This window comes from Ursus arctos, unplaced genomic scaffold (genome assembly GCF_023065955.2).
Source record: "Ursus arctos isolate Adak ecotype North America unplaced genomic scaffold, UrsArc2.0 scaffold_13, whole genome shotgun sequence".
NCBI classification, from domain to species: Eukaryota; Metazoa; Chordata; class Mammalia; order Carnivora; family Ursidae; genus Ursus; species Ursus arctos.
In genome coordinates, this window is record NW_026622797.1 from 41,183,870 (window position 1) to 41,201,355 (window position 17,486).

A 17,486-nucleotide genomic window follows, 5' to 3' on the forward strand; every position below is an offset into this window, starting at 1 on the left:
TTAAAAATCAAAATTAAATTGGTGCATCATCATGGGAAAAAATGAACTTCAGGTGAATTAAACACTTACATATAACAAGAACTCTACATACCATAAGTATACTGAAATATGCCATCAGGCAATATATTTATGAATCTGGAGTGGTAAAGGGCATTAAGAAACAATGAGCAAGAAACAGGTATCCAAACAGGTACTTATACACAAATGCTCACAGCAGCAATATTCACAATAGTCAAAATGCAAATGACCATCAATGGATGAATGGATAAACAAAATGTGGCATTATACATATAATGGAATTTTTATTCAGCCATTAAAAGTTACAAAATACTGATATATGCTATAATATATATGAATTTCAAAAACATCATGCAGGGGCGCCTGGGTGGCACAGCGGTTAAGCATCTGCCTTCGGCTCAGGGCGTGATCCCGGCATTATGGGATCGAGCCCCACATCAGGCTCCTCTGCTATGAGCCTGCTTCTTCCTCTCCCACTCCCCCTGCTTGTGTTCCCTCTCTCACTGGGTGTCTATCTCTGTCAAATAAATAAATAAAATCTTAAAAAAAAAAAAATCACGCAAAGTGGAAGAAGTCAGACACGAAAGGCCATGTATTGTATGATTACATTATATGAAATGGCTGCAATAGAGAAAGAAAGCAAACTGGTGGTTGCCAGTTACTAGAGGGAGAAGGGAAAGGAAACTAACTGCTTAATGTACACTCGGTTTTCTTTTCAGGCAATGAAACTACTTTTGAACTAGAGGTGCTGGTTCACAACATTATGGATATACTGAATAGCACTGAAATGTATATTCTAAAATGGTTAATTTTATGCAATTTTCATCTCAATAAAAGAATAACACACAGCTAGCAAAAATAAAATCATCTTTGTGATAATATATCAATTAATATGATTTTGGAAATTTGGACCATAGCAACAAGAAAATTTGAACACACCAATTACCAGCAAACAGTTCGAATCAATAATCAAAACCTCCCAACAAATAAAAGTCCAGGACAAGATGGCTTCACCGGTTAATTCTATCAGACATTTTAAGAATTAATATCAATCCTTCTCAACCTCTTCCAAAAAATTAGAAAAGGAAGAAACACTTCCAAACTCATTTTATGAGGCTATAATTGCCCTGACACCAAAAGTAGACAGGAACACTACAAGAAAAGAAAACATAGGCTGATATCCTGGATAAACATAGATGTAAGAATCCTCAACCAAATACTAGCAAATAAAATTCAACAGTACATTAAAAGGATCGTATACCATGATCAAGTGAGATTCATTCTGGGGATGCAAGGATAGTCCAACACCTCCAACCCAATCAATGTGATACACCTCATTAACACCACATTAACAAAAGGAAGGACAAAAAAAGCCATATGATCATTTCAATAGATGCAGAAAAAGCATCTGACAAAACCCAACATCCATTCATTATAAAAATTCTTAACAAATTGGATATAAATGGAACATGCCTCAACATAATAAAGACCATTTATGACAAGACTACAGCTAACATCATACTAAATAGTGAAGAGCTGAAATTTTTCCTCAAACATCAGAAACAAGACATGGTTGCCCACTCTCACCACTTTTATTCAACATTGATACTGGAAGTCCTAACCAGAGCAATTAGGGAAGAAAAAGAAATAAAATGCATCTAAGTCAGAAATGAAGAAGTAAAACTGTCTCTATTTACAGATGACATGATATTATAGAAAACCCTAGACTCCACTAAAAATTGTTAGAACTAATAAATAATTCAGGAAAGCTGCAGCATACAAAATCAATATACAAAAATCAGTTGTGTTTCTATACACTAACAATAAAATATCAGAATGAAAAATTAAGAAAATAATACCATTTTACAACTGCACCCAAAATAATAAAATACCCTTAGACTATAGAACTAGTTACAAGGAAATTGTCCTGCCCTTTTACTTTTCATCACATTTTCCTGTAACTGAAGGCCTATGTGACCTGATATATCCAATGTTTATTTTTTCCAATTTTTTTTAAATCCAAGTACTGTGCCAAAATACTCTCACTAAAGTAGCACTTTACACGAAATTCCCAAGAATGTGGAACATGCTCTTGACTTTTTTAGAGTGATACAGATTGTGACAAACCCTCAAAATGACCTCTTCCACAGTGATAAAGCACAAGCCAATGTATAAAAAATCCCTGGACACAACATAGAACAAAGAAGAAAATCACCCCATCATTGTCTCAAAAGAAGTTGAGTCTGAGATTTCATGTTCACTGTTCATTACATACTTTTTGATATATAATACTTAGGGCAGACTGTGGTACTCTCATAACTAAGTCAACTACAAAAAATGTCAAGTTCTTCTTTAAGGACAATGAGACTCCCCACAGAACTGGTTATGAGAGAAATGTGCCCATTCTTCTTTTTTTTTTAATAATTTTTTATTAGGTTATGTTACTCACCATACAGTATATCCTTAGTTTTTGATGTAGTGTTCAATGATTCATTATTTGTGTATAACACCCAGGGCACCATGCAATATGTGCCCTCCTTAATACCCATCACCGGCCTATCCTGGCCCCCACCCTCCTCCCCTCTGAAACCCTCAGTTTGTTTCCCAGAGTCCATAGTCTCTCATGGTTCATTCCCCCTTCTGTTTACCCCCCTGCCCTTCATTCTTCCTTTCCTTTTCCTACCGATCTTCCGGCTATTTCTTATGTTCCATAAATGAGTGAAACCATATGAAATTGTCTTTCTCTGCTTGACTTATTTCACTTAGCATAATCTCCTCCAGTCCCATCCATGTTGCTGCAAATGTTGGGTAATCGTTCTTTCTGATGGCTGAGTAATATTCCTTTGTATATATGGACCACATCTTCTTAATCCAGTCATCTATTGAAGGGCATCTCAGCTTCTTCCACAGTTTAGCTATTGTGGACAATGCTGCTATGAACATTGGGGTGCATATGGCCCTTCTCTTCACTACGTCTGTATCTTTGGGGTAAATACCCAGTAGTGCAATTGCTAGATCATAGGGTAGCACAATTTGTAACTTTTTAAGGGACCTCCACAGTGTTTTCCAAAGGGGCTGAACCAACTTGCATTCCCACCAACAGTGTAAGAGGGATCCCCTTTCTCCACATCCTCTCCAAAATTTATAGTTTCTTGCCTTGTCAATTTTTGCCATTCTAACTGGCATAAGGTGGTATCTCAATGTGGTTTTGATTTGAATTTCCCTGTTGACTAATGATTTTGAACATTTTTTTCATGGTCTGTCAGCCATTTGTATGTCTTCATTGGAAAAGCGCTCGTATCTTCTGCCCATTTTTTTTATTTGATTATTTGTTTCTCATGTATTGAGATTGAGAAGTTCTTTGTAGATCTTGGATAACAGTCTTTTATCTGTAGTGTCACTTGAAAATATATTCTCCCATTCCGTGGGCTGCCTCTTAGATTTTTTGACTGTTTCCTTGTCTGTGCAGAAGCTTTTTATCTTGATGAAGTCCCACAATTTCATTTTTTCTTTTGTTTCTCTTGCCATTGGAGATGTGTCATGAAAAAAGTTGCTGTGGCCGATGTCAAAGAGGTTGCAGCCTATGTTCTCCTTTAGGATTTCGATGGATTCCTGTCTCACATTGAGGTCTTTCATCCATTTGGAGTTTATCTTTGTGTATGGTGTGAGAGAGTGGTCAAGTTTCATTCTTTTGCATGTAGCTGTCTAATTTTCCCAGCACCATTTATTGAAGAGACTGACTTTTTTCCACTGAATGTTTTTCCTGCTTTATCAAAGATTAGTTGCCCAAAGACCAAGGGTCCATTTCTGGGTTCTCTCTTCTGTTCCATTGGTCTATGTGTCTGTTTTTGTGCCAGTACCATGCTGTCTTTGTGATCACAGCTTTGTAGTATAGCTTGAAATCTGGCAACGTGATGCTCCCAGCTTTGTTTTTCCTTTTCAACAATTCCGTGGCAATTCGGGGCCTTTTTTGGTTACACACAAATTTAAGGGTTGTTTGTTCCAGCTCTTTGAAAAATGTCATTGGTATTTTGTTCGGGATGGCACTGAAAGTGTAGATTGCTCTGGGTAGCATAGACATTTTAACTATGTTTATTCTTCCGATCCATGAGCATGAAATATTTTTCCATCTTTTTGTGTCTTCTTCAACGTCTTTCATGAGTGATCTGTAGTTTCTAGAATGCAGATCCTTTAACTCTCTGTTTAAGTTAATTCCGAGATAATGTATGATTTTTGGTACTATTGTAAATGGAATTGATTCCTTAATTTCTCTTTCTTTAGTCTCATTGTTTGTGTATAGAAATGCAACTGATTTCTGAGCATTGATTTTGTATCACGTCACATTACTGGATTGCTCTGTAAGTTCTAGTAATTTGTGGGTGGAATCTTTTGGGTTTTCCATATACACTATCATGTCATCTGCGAAGAGAGACAGTTTGACTTCTTTGTCGATTTGGATACCTTTTATCCCTTTTTGTTGTCCGATTGCTGTTGCAAGGACTTCTAGTACTATGTTGAATAATAATGGTGAGAACGGGCATCCTTGTTGTGTTCCTGATCTTAAGGGAAAGGCTTCCAGCTTTTCCCCATTGAGAATAATATTTGCTGTAGGTTTTTCATAGATGGCTTTTATGAGATTGAGAAATGTACCCTCTATTCCTACAGTCTTTACTTTAAAATCTAATCTGTCTGATATGAGAATTGCTACCCCAAGCTTTCTTTTGAGGTCCATTGTCATGAAAAATGGTTTCTGTCCCTTCACTTTCAGTCTGGATGTATCTTTAGGTTCAAAATGAGTCTCTTGTAGACAGCAAATGGATGGGTCATGTCTTATTATCCAATCTGCAACCCTGTGTCATTTATGGGAGAATTTAGGCCATTCACATTGAGACTGATTATTGAGAGATATGATTTTAATGATGTTATGTTGCCTGTGACGTCTTTGTTTCTATAGATTGTAAATTTCTGTTCTGTATTACTCTTGGGGACTTTTTACTTTTATAGAACTCCCCTTAATATCTCATGTAGGGCTGGCTTGGTGGTGGTCACAAATTCCTTCAGTTTCTGTCGATCTTGGAAGGTCCTTATCTCTTCATCAATTCTGAATGACAGCCTTGCTGGATAAAGGATCCTTGGCTGCATGTTCTTCTCAGACAGAGCTTTGAAAATACCCTGCCAACCCTTCCTGGCCTGACAGGTCTCTGTAGACAGGTCTGATGTTATTCTGATATTTTTCCCTCTGTACACAAGATTTTCTTCCCCCTGGCTGCTTTCAATGCTGGATCCTTGGATCTAATATTTGCGAATTGCACTGTGACGTGACGTGGTGTAGGTCTGTTCTCATTGATCTTGGGAGGTGTCCTCTCTGCCTCTTGGACATGAATGCTTTTTCCTTTGCCAGATTAGGGAAGTTCTCAGCTACAATTTGTTCAAATATCTCTTCTAGACCTCTCTCTTTCTCCACCCCATCAAGGATGCCAATGATTCTGACATTGGAATGTTTCATTGAGTCAGTAATCTCCCACAATCTACATTCCTGAGATTGGATTTTTTTGAGCCAAGTTTCCGTTTTAACTTTCTCTTCTACCATCCCATCTTCCAATTCACTAATTTGTTCTTCTGCCTCATTTACCCTGGCCATCAGAGCATCTAGTTTAGACTGCATTTGATTCACAGCATTTTTAATTTCTGCCAGATTCGCTCTCATTTCCACCCTTAGAGATTCTATATTCTTGTTAATATTTTTGTTAATATTTTTTTCAAGCCTACACATCATCTTGACCATTGTTACTCTGAACTCCATTTCTGACAATTTGGTTATATTCATATCCATAAGTTCTGTGGCAGAGCCCTCAGTCTGTGTCCTTTCTTTGCTGAGGGTTTCTCCTCCATGTCATTCTGATGAGGAGAGGTTGCAGGGATGCACTGAACCCAAATTATTGACCAGGACCCAGGCAGTGTGCACTTGTTTTATAGGGACCTTAGGGATGTGGGCTTCTTGATTTTTCAGCCTGCCTTCTGGGGGTGGGGCCCGCCACGCTGATACTCAGGCAACTCTGTTTGGGTAGAGTCTCCCTCTCCCCTGCGAGGGGGGATTGGGATGGGCACAATGTGAGCTGGTATTTCTGGGCTTTTGTTCTCTGGCAGCTTTGCCGGCGGTTTTCTGTGCCTCTTCTGAGAGTCAGAGCAGCAGTGGCCATATCCTAGCCTCTGTCTCAGAACAGAGAGATTGCAGTCCACTCTCCACTGAACTCTCCTGGCCACTTTAACTCTGCTTCTGTCGGTGCTGCTAAAAACCCTGCAGCATCCCAGGTTGTGCGCCCCACAGCTGCTCTCCCAGGCCTCGCTTCCAGAGCTGGTACATCTCTGTCCTTTGTGCTTCTAACACTGCCAGCCACTCCTGGTTCCCACGCACACTGCCGAGCTCCCTGTTTCAGTCCAGTTCCAGTGAGCACTCCAAAGCTCTGGTTTTCAGTCTGGTCACGCGCGTTCCCAGGTTCACAGACTCAGTCTGCTTTCCCACGGGTGCCGGTCCATGAGTCCAGCCCGCTCCCCGGTACAGGAGGCTACTGCTTCCCAGCGACCGAGCGGGGCAGCTCCCTCCCCCTTCTGTTTATCTTCCAATATCTGTGCGCGGATTCACGGCTCCCTGCTTCGTACCTCAATACTCAGCACTGGAGATGTTCATTTGTAGAGATCGAGATGTATCTTCCTGCGTCTCAGGCTGATTTCATGGGTGTTCAGGATGGTCTGGTAGATATCCAGCTCAATTCAGGGGACCAGCTGAAAAAGGGTTCCCCTACTCCTCTGCCATCTTTTTCCCCTCTCGCACCCATCCTTTCTAGTTTCCTCTTCACTGAACTTGTGGAATATATTTCTCTAAATGTCTGGCACTCAGAACTTCCAAGTGCAAGAGTATATAAAGTATGTTTTTTATTATTAAAATAATACACAATCACTACAAAAAATTTGAAAAATACAGAAAATCATCAAGAGGAAAACAGATCTATATATGTACCATCTACAGATAAGCACTGTTAATGTTTTCAAATATATCTTACCAGTATTTCATCTAGGCATAAGTACACATAAATATTTTTCAAATAAATTGGACTTTCATTGTTACATATTGTTCTGTAGGTGGCTTTTGCTTTTTTTCACATTACAATTTACCAGAAATGTTTTTTCCAAGTAGTTATCAAACTTTAGTGGTCATTAGAAAAAAAAGAATAAAATACATAGGAATAAATGTAACCAAGAAGGTAAAAGTTCTGTACATTGAAAACTATAAGACATTAATACTTTTCTAGGTTCCAGGAATATGGCAATAAAGAAAGTTAATGGGAAGCAGACAATAAACCTGTATATACAACAAATCTTCAGGTGATAGTGAGTAAAAGGATAGTTACAGGGGTTACTATTTGGGTAATACGCCCACCGATGTCCTTTCAAGGAGAGGAGAAATGAGCAAAGATCAGTATTTCTTCAGGCTGATTAGCTCTAAGTTTCAAGTCTAGTCTATTTCTAGTCAATTATCTTTTGGTTTAGTTCCTTGAAACACTTTATTCTAAAATGTTCTTTATACTAAAATATTCTAGTCAAAAATCAAAAATCAAACTTACGATTCAATTCTTAGCTATTTAATCCTTGTGAAAGAAAAGCCTCCATAAAATCCAATGTCTTTGTCGCTTTCCAACCAGATGCTGACTTTTATCATTATTATTATTATATGCATATTTACCCAGTGTGAACTTTTTAAAATCTATTTTTCTATCTCTGAAATCTGAAGCATCTTGGAATCACTCTCAGCCATGGGACAGCCACAACATATTCTTTGCCACCATACACATACAAACTTGTCATAGCTGTTCATATTGTCACCACTTTGAGCTATGTGTAATCTTGATAGTTCATGTATTGCATTTAATTGCCATTTTACATAGCTTCAAAAAATTACACTCTGATTCTGCTTTAAAATGAAATGAGAGTTTTACCCAGAAATGCTTAGAAATGAAACAAGCAGAGCATAAATATGAAGCAAGTATTTGTCACTGGAGGAATGGAGCACTCTGGTCCACAGCATCTCCCACTTTTCTAGCAGACTAGATGGGGCTTATTCCCATGGTAGTAGCAGGTGCCCAGAGAGAAAGGAGAAATTCACAAGTCCTCTTAAGCACTAGGCACTCAACTGGCAGTCACTTCCCTCACATTCTGTTAGCCCAAACAAGTGACAAGGCCAAGGCAAATACAAGGGGTGGGGAAATAGACCTCTTACCTTGATAGTAGAAGTTGCAACATCACACCAAAAAGGGTATGTATATGGGGAGTAGTGGAGGATTTAGGCTAGTTTACAAGAAATACCTAGTATCATACACCACTATCACAACCAAATGCAGAAAAAAAAAAAAAGAAAGACAATTTTTTTGAATATATGAAAAAATCTCAAAACTTTGAGAATTTGGAGTGACTAAGTCATGTGATTCAGATGTTGTACAGGACTGCTCTATCAATACCAATATCATTTTGTAAGAAACTTCTGACTCACTTTGAACACAACCTGCATATTTTCAGATGGCAAGTGATTCAACTGATGCCCAAGTCTTGTCCCATAGGAATTTCTGACAGAATCTAGACACGCCTCCAAATCGTGCTATCAAAGGTAACACTGCTAAAGGGTTTAAGATCATGAGAACAGATTACATGTGTTCTATGTCAAGACATCTGGAAGAGCTCTTCCAATAAATATAAGCGTTTTAAGTGATACGAGCAATTTGCCATGATTTAATTGGTATTTTTTTTTTCTTTTTTTGAGTGGTACATAAAATAATGACATATATTTCATTTAATGACATATTAGATTTTTCTTGGGGAAAAAAATTTAAAAGATTGGTATTATTCACCTGTTTGAGCTGCTTCTACCACCATTACAGATACATTTAGCACACAATCAAGTTAAACAGAGGTTTTTAGTTTTAGGTATGGAATTAGATAGCTTACACTCATGTGACTATTTATTCCTTCTTAGATCATGGGTTCCTAAACTTTAGTGAGTGTGATAATTATTTGGGGAGCATCTCTGGCATTAGGTCCTTAGGGTATGAGAGTGGAAAGTGGAATCTAGGACTTTACATGTTGAACTGATTACCCAAATCATGCTTGTGCACCAGGAACCACACTTGGGAAAATCTGTCCTAGACAATTTTCTCTTAAACTGGGTGGGATATGATGTTTCATAATGACTGTGTGATAATAAGAGCTACAAACACTATTAATAAAGAGACCTAGTCATTCTACTTATTATCTTTTAAAAGAAGTATTTTTAGGGGTGCCTGGGTGTCTAAGTCCTTAAGCATCTGCCTTCGGCTCAGGGCGTGGTCCCGGCGTTATGGGATCAAGCCCCGCATCGGGCTCCCTGCTCCACTGGGAGTCTGCTTCTTCCTCTCCCACTCCCCTGCTTGTGTTCCCTCTTCACTGGCTGTCTCTCTCTCTCTCACTCTCTCTCTGTCAAATAAATAAAATCTTTTAAAAAAATAAAATAAAAAAATTAAAAAAATAAAAGTATTTTTAGCTCAACATCACTCACCATCAGGAAAATACACTTCAAAACCACGATGAGATATGACTTCACACCTGTCAGAATGGCTAAAATTAACAGCACAAGAAACAACAGGTGTTGGCAAGGATGGGGAGAAAGGGGAGCCCTCTCTTGGGGTTGGTGGGAATGCAAACTAGTTCAGCCACTCTGGAAAACAGCATGGAGGTTCTTCAAAAAGTTGAAAATAGAGCTACCCTATGATCTAGTAATTGCACTAGTAGGTATTTACCCAAAGGATAAAAAAAAAAAAAATACAGATTTGAAGGGGTACATGCACCCTGATATTTATAGCAGCACTATCAACAATAGCCAAATAATGGAAAGAGCCCAAATGTCCATCTACTGATGAATGGGTAAAGAAGATGTGGTATATATAAAACGGAATATTACTCAGCCATCAGAAAGAATGAAATCTTGCCACTTGCAATGATGTGGATAGAGCTACACTGTATTACACTGGCAATTAAGTTGGTCAGAGAAAAACAAACACCATACGATTTCTCTCATACATGGAATATAAGAAACAAAACAGATGAACATAGGGGAAGGAAAAGAGAGAGAAAAGTAAGCAAACCATAAGAGAGACTCTGAACTACAGAGAACAAACTGAGGGTTGGTGGAGGGAGGTGGGTGGGGGATAGGTGAAATGGGTGATGGGTATTAAGGAGGGCACTTGTTATGAGCACTGGATGCTATATGTAAGTGATGAATCACTAAATTCTACTCCTGAAACCAATATTACACTATATGTTACTTAACTAGAATTTAAATAAAAATTTAAAACAAAAATAAATAAGTAAATAAGGAAGGAAGGAAAGAGAAAGAAAGAAAGAAAGAAAGAAAGAAAGAAAGAAAGAAAGAAAGAAAAGAAAAGAAAAAAAGAAAAGAGGAAAGGAAAGGAAAGGAAAGGGAAGGGAAGGGAAGGGAAGGGAAGGGAAGGGAAGGGAAGGGAAGGGAAGGGAAGGAAAAACTATTTTTAAAACAGTATAAAATATAAATAGGAAAGATACACATCAACTTTAGACTTACTTTCCACTCAGAGAGGGGAAAATAGGATTAAGGAAAAGTAAAAAGAAATGTTTCAACTGTGTGATGTTTTATTTCTCTTAAAAATATTAGTTACTGTGAACATCGCAAATGCTAAGTCGGCCTAGTGTGTGCTCCAAGGGGCACCGCCACATAAGTAGTGTATACAAAGAGTGCCACCTCTGCTCCGAATTGTATGTTCCATGCTCTCTATAGTCACATGTGAGAACACAGACATTTTAAAAGGTACATGTGGTGTATACAATGGTATTATGGTGTTACATTATTCTCTAGATTTTTTTTAAACTTATATAATTTTTAAAAATTAGCAGTTACCAAAAATCCTCATTTTGTTAGGTGGAAATATATGAAATTGCCAAAAATTAATCATTTTGTACTTATAAAACCAGAAATTTCACAAGGCTCAACCCAGTATATAGAATGAGGAAAAATTCATTTTAGCCACTCAAGTTTCCTAATAGTCCATATAATTGATATCTTCCTAATCTGGGCTTGAAACAAAATAAAACAAAAAGGATTTGCTCAAGATTCACTTAATCATATGTTATATTCAACCTTGCACTAAACTTACTCAATATCTAAACTAACATTACAACTTAATATAAATATATTATACAATTGGCATTCAACACTGAAGACATGTTTTTCCTTACACAAAAATTGGGCAAATATTGTCTGGCCAGGAAACTGCAGGCCAGTGTCTCTGTGTTTAATCTTGATTGTTGTCATTTAATTTCTTGCATGTGTGTTTTAGAGAACAGATGCTCAGAATTTCTTAACATTTGGTTATTATATTACTAATCCTGGGGAGTTTTGATTTTTCCTAGACTTTACAACTCAGTTGTTATTTTTTCCTTACTGTACATACTTTTAATTTTTTTCTTCTGTATTTTTTCTTTCCATTTGTTCTTTTTCCTGGAAGTTACAACTATTCACTCACTACCTATTACATACCAGCCACTGTGCTAAGCACTGGGGATACAAAGCTGAACAAGACACCCATCCCAGCTTTCACAAAGCTGACATGATGACTATCTATGCTTCTAGTACTTCCTCCTTCACCCTAACTGGGCTCACTGGCCCTAGGGTCATACTACTGCTGGGCTGAGATCCCATGATGGAGTACTTACTTCCCCGGTAGTCAGAGTTTTCCCTCTCTTGTTGTCCACTCACAGAGGATTGTTTATACTCTTTGGACACTTCCCCTTAAGACTCAATCTGTACATACACAGTACCCCACACTGGCTAACTAGATGTCAATGTGACTTCACAAAACACATTAACACTAACTCTTAATACAGGGTCTTGATCTATACCCACCCTATAGAAAGTGCCAAAAACTGAGAAGGACGGATGGACCTCCTGGTGAAGTGCTCCAGGAAGAAAGCACATGTCCTCTCTGTGAGTATCCTGAATAGTCGATCACTTTGAGGCAATGGCTTTCAACTTTAGTGGATTCAGAATCACTCAGAGATTATTAAAGCACTGATTGCTGGGCCCCATCAGGGAGTTTCTATCAGTGGGTTTGGGGTGGAACTGAGAATTCACATTTCTGCTCATCTTTGTACAAGAACCCCACTTTAAGAGTCCTTGCCATAGAACTTCCTGAAATTGTGCAGAAAAAGAAAGAAGCTGCCACTTTTACTAAGTATGGACAATTTTGCTTTTAATTTTCATTTCCAGTATAAGTGGTTTTATACTCAACATTTCCTCTAAATCATTTTTATAAGTATCGAAACAACTAAAAAATTCACAGTATAATGGTATAAAATTAGTGGAGTTCATTTTTATATCAACAGAACAATATGAGTTTGGTGTTTGCTTTAAATGACTGTTTGTTATGAATTTTTCCAATGATCGTGCTCTCTTATAGTCTCAATCTAAGACTTCTGGATTCCTTTTATGTAAAAATTAGAAAAATGTGTGATACAATTTAAGTGCTGAACAATGACTTAAATTTACTGTTTGAGTTCTGTCTTGGGTAAAACTATAAGTAACATTATATGATTCTTTTAGACTTGATGGAGTTGACAGAATTATATCATCCTAGAACAAGGCTAAAACTCCCCAAATGGAGAGATGATTGATGGACTGCTGATATCAAGATACAAGATGAGTGTTCAATTGACCAAAAATCTATCCCCCCCCTTTTTTTTTAAATCACAGGCATTTGCTTTTAGATTGAGAACATGTTTAGGGTATTTGAAACTTTAAAGTATGTGGGCATTTTCCAACGCCCAGAGTCAGGTAAGTAAAACATTTACATTAAAGTCGAATTTACAATTCTCAATAATTCTTAAGAGTCATGTTTAATTTTTCAGAATAAATTAAATATTCTATTTTAAAATTATTTAACATAGAACTAGGAAGATCGGTAGGAGAAGAAAGGGATAAAGAAAGGGGGGTAATCAGAGGGGGGAGTGAAGCATGGGAGACTATGGACTCTGAGAAACAAACTGAGGGCTTCAGAGGGGAGGGGGTGGGGGAATGGAATAGGCTGGTGATGGGTGGTAAGGAGGGCACATATTGCAAGGTGCACTGGGTGTTATATGCAACTAATGAATCATCGAACTTTACATCAAAAACCAGGGATGTACTGTATGGTGACTAACATAATATAATAAAAAATATTTAAAAAAAAACATAGATGTTTCACATTGGGAAAGTCATTTTCAATGCGGTTTCTGACACTGAACACAGCAATCATAATGTTAGCAAAATGGTACTGTGTAGAGCCCTTCCAGTTCTTCAGAAGAGAGCACCTCAAGAGCTAGGGCAGGGATGGAGGAAGGCCACCTTACTATGCTCTTTTTATTAGGGAATGAAGAATCTGATTTTTGAATAGCCTCAGGGACCCCCACCCCCCACCCCCCACCACCATTCCAAGATATGCTACTGGTTGCTGGAGGTACAATTTACCAACGGAATTTAGAAATGATAAATCTAACTCCCAGGGAGTTGGTTCACTGGATGCATAAGGAAATACAAAGTAATAAGAAAAAGCAAAAGATGCAATCCCTTGATTATTATTTTATTATTATTCTTATTTTTTTTAAGATTTTATTTATTTATTCGACAGAGAGACAGCCAGCGAGAGAGGGAACACAAGCAGGGGGAGTGGGAGAGGAAGAAGCAGGCTCATAGTGGAGAAGCCTGATGTGGGACTCGATCCCATAACGCCGGGATCACGCCCTGAGCCGAAGGCAGACACCCAACCGCTGTGCCAACCAGGCGCCCCTTATTATTATTCTTAGTTATTATAATAACTAAAATGGAAGAAATGGGCCAACCTCAGTTTCTGGTTTGTCCAAATCACAGCCTCTAATCTGAGGGCACCAAGTTAAAGGAATGTGTTGGAGTACAACGTGACACCAGGTCAAATTTAGATTCTGGATATACTGAGGTAAAACCCATAGCCTCTGAGCCATTTCCAAAGAGAAAAGTTATGTTTGAGCAACAGACAGCAAAAAAGGCTAGACTGGTTCCCAAGACGATGGAAAAACACAAAGGATAGAGTCAAAGAATTTGTTGCAGCAAAAAGAAATCTTTAAATAGTTATTTAAAAATGGAGTGAATATAGATCAAACATTGATGGGATAAAACAAAGGGGAAAGAAAATGGGGAGAATCGAGGGATTCATCCCAGGACTGTAGACATCTTTAAGCAGTTATTAAAAATGGCATGAATAAAGCAGATTCGGATGGAGTCAAAATGAAGATTTTAATGCAGTACTCTCAGAGGTCAGGTGGACCAGTGGGAACTCTGTTGGTTCCCCAGCACTGAAGTGCCCTGAAGAAATCTGCTATATTCACCCTAGTTTCAGTGATGATCCCACAAGCAACCAAATAAGTACATGGACTGACACCCCTCCCCCACAAGAGATCTGAGGTCTTATGCCCGTAAATGGGGAAAATGAGATGGAATGGAGAAAAGATGTTTCTAGGACTCTTGGACATGGGATCCCTGTGCATTTTGTCCATTGGTGAAGCCCTAATAGGGGCTATAATTAAATTGAGAGATTAAGGGGAAAGTTCAGATGAAAATTGCAATATTTCAACAGACTTTATATGAAGTGGTAGCATCTCCTTTACCTGAATGTATTATGGAGATGGGGATGAATGTATTATATTGTGTCTGACTGGGGAACATTTTTCCTACCTAGTATTAAAAACCTAAAGGCATACAAAACTATCCTTCAGGCCATATTAGTTGAACATACTAAATAGGAACCAACAAGATTGCCCAAGCCTGCATCAAACAATGTAGAATAGAAGCTGGAGTGTTGATATGAACAAATCATCTGTACAATTGTCTGTGGATGAGGGCTTATTGCAAAGGCTTTGAGCATCATCTAGTAATAACTACTAGGATTTTGGACCAGAAAATGTCCATTTGAGAGAAAATTAGTAGCTGAATATCGGGTGTTGACTGAGACTGCCCCTATATATGAACACATGAAATAATCTTGAAGATTGAAAGACCTACAATATCGAGTGATGTCTGAGGGATGCTGTAATAGAAAAGGCAATGCCCAGAAGAATTCCAAAAGAAAATTGAAATGCAAGGAGATATTAGGGGAATGCAAGGAGTTATTAGGCAACATAAAGCCCCTTTTTCCCCTAGGGTCAACTTTGGAACCACCTGAATTGCTGCCTGACCCTGTTGCTACTTGGTGCCCATAAATGGCTCTTGATTGATGAACAAAGAGCTGCTTGGTTTAACAATGGCAATTCCAAGGAAAATGGACAGCATCCTGTTTGAAAGGCCACCACTCATATTGAAGAAGGTAGAACAATTCAGCTTAGTGTGCTCAACTGCATGCCTTTTTGCAAGTTTTTACAATTCATGGGCAGTAGCCAATGGCCTGGCTATATGGTCAGACAAAATGGTAGTGAGAAAAAAAAAGCCTCTTACAGGATGCCAATTTGGTGCATGGTCCTATGGAAATAACTATGGGAATTTAAGGGACACATGAAAGTGGAATACGTTGTGCTTATCAGAAGAAGACCCTTCCAGGATTGGAAGGTGATTAGAACTGATGAGCAGATATTCTGGTATACTCAACTTAAGTGGCTACCTCATTCATGAAATGAGTGGACATGGGATACTATAGCAATGAACAGATGGACTAAATCTAGACATATTCCTCTTATACCTTCTGAGGCATAAAATGCCAATGACAATTGTTCTGACTGCCAAAAAAGAAAGACAAGAGAGTGCAGATAGCTATGGGGAAGATTCCCTGGGGGTAAAGCAAACTTGCAAATAGCTGGCAAGTTGAACTGACGCCACTAGCCCCAGGAGGCTATGAAGGTGCTCTGACAGGAATAGATACCTACTCTAGACTGAACCCAGTGGTAGATGTAAATGCTCAGAGTACTATAAGATACTTCACCAATTTGGACCACCAAGTCAAATTTCTTCAGACCAAGAAACACACTTTACAGGCCAAAATCCAACAATGGACAGAGATATAACATCCTCAGAGTAACGGCCTGATAGAGAATTGGAATGGGCTATTAAAAACATGACTTGTCACTGGGTGTTATATGCAAATAATGATTCATTGAACACTACTTCAAAAAAAAAAAGAAAAAAATTAAAAAAAATAAAAACATGATTTGTCAAAAAGGGTCAATACATAGGTATGAAGGGCTGGCTTATATACCTTAATGAATGTGTGTTCACATTCAACACAGGATGGAGGCAAGGGAGTGTTGCCACTAGATAGAGTCCTCTATTTTTCTGGTGGATCTGGGGAAAAGGGGGTAAGGTTGGATGCTGGTATGACTAAAAAATTCTTCCAAATAACTTCAACTTTTTTTCATTCTTCTCTATATCACCTCAACTTCCCCACAACACACACATATCTGATGCAGGATCCCAGACTAGGACTTCAACTGCAAGTATGAGAGCAGGGATGATCCTTGCTGGAAGCAGGAAACTATGACTATACCCTTAAAATTTTGTATCAGAATTCCTAAGGTCCTGATAGGGTGGACAGTGCCTTTACACCATCTGGTAAATTCAATTTGAAAGTGAATACAGCTGTATAGCCTAGTAGTCAAGATAGCCCACAACTTCTGTACCCAAGTAACCCTACCCTATTTGGATAGTACTTGCTAGACTAGTATTGATGCCTCTGATCTAAACTAGCACAGTGGTCAAGACTAACATTCTTTCCAAGCAGAAAAAGTTTTACTTTAAATTGAAAGAAAAAGAAAGAGTAGCTGAAGGTAAGGGAATAGAATAATAGATTATGCAACGAGGGTAACCCAATATAACATTAATGCCTCAAAAGAGGCTCAGAGCAAAAGACAGTATGTTCTCTTAGCTCAATCATGCCAGATGCCAGAAAGGGTGAAGCTATATATTGCTGAGACCTGTCCTGCTTTTGGAATCTGACATGGTCAAATGGAAACGTGTAAACCTTAGTGGCATCACCATGAGAGATATTTTGGTCATATGATATGATGATGGCATGGACTGATTGCTAATGACAGAATAGGACTCTAGTAACATGCCAATATATGTTGAGCCTTGTTTTTCAGGTTATATCTACTATACTGTGATACGGTAGAATTCTGGCATTGTAGGTAAGATTATGATACTGATAGTGATGTTCAAGTTTAGACTAACTATAGGTATAATGCTACAAGAAAAATAAAGCTGGCAAGCTAGATAGGTAGTGCTGGTGATGAGGAAGTATGTGAGTACAATTTTAAATGGAGCTCAGGAAAGACCTCACTGAGCATGTGACTTTAAGGTGTAAAACTAAGGAAAGTAAGAGAAGGAGGTGTCAAGCTCTCTGGAAAGCCATTCCAAG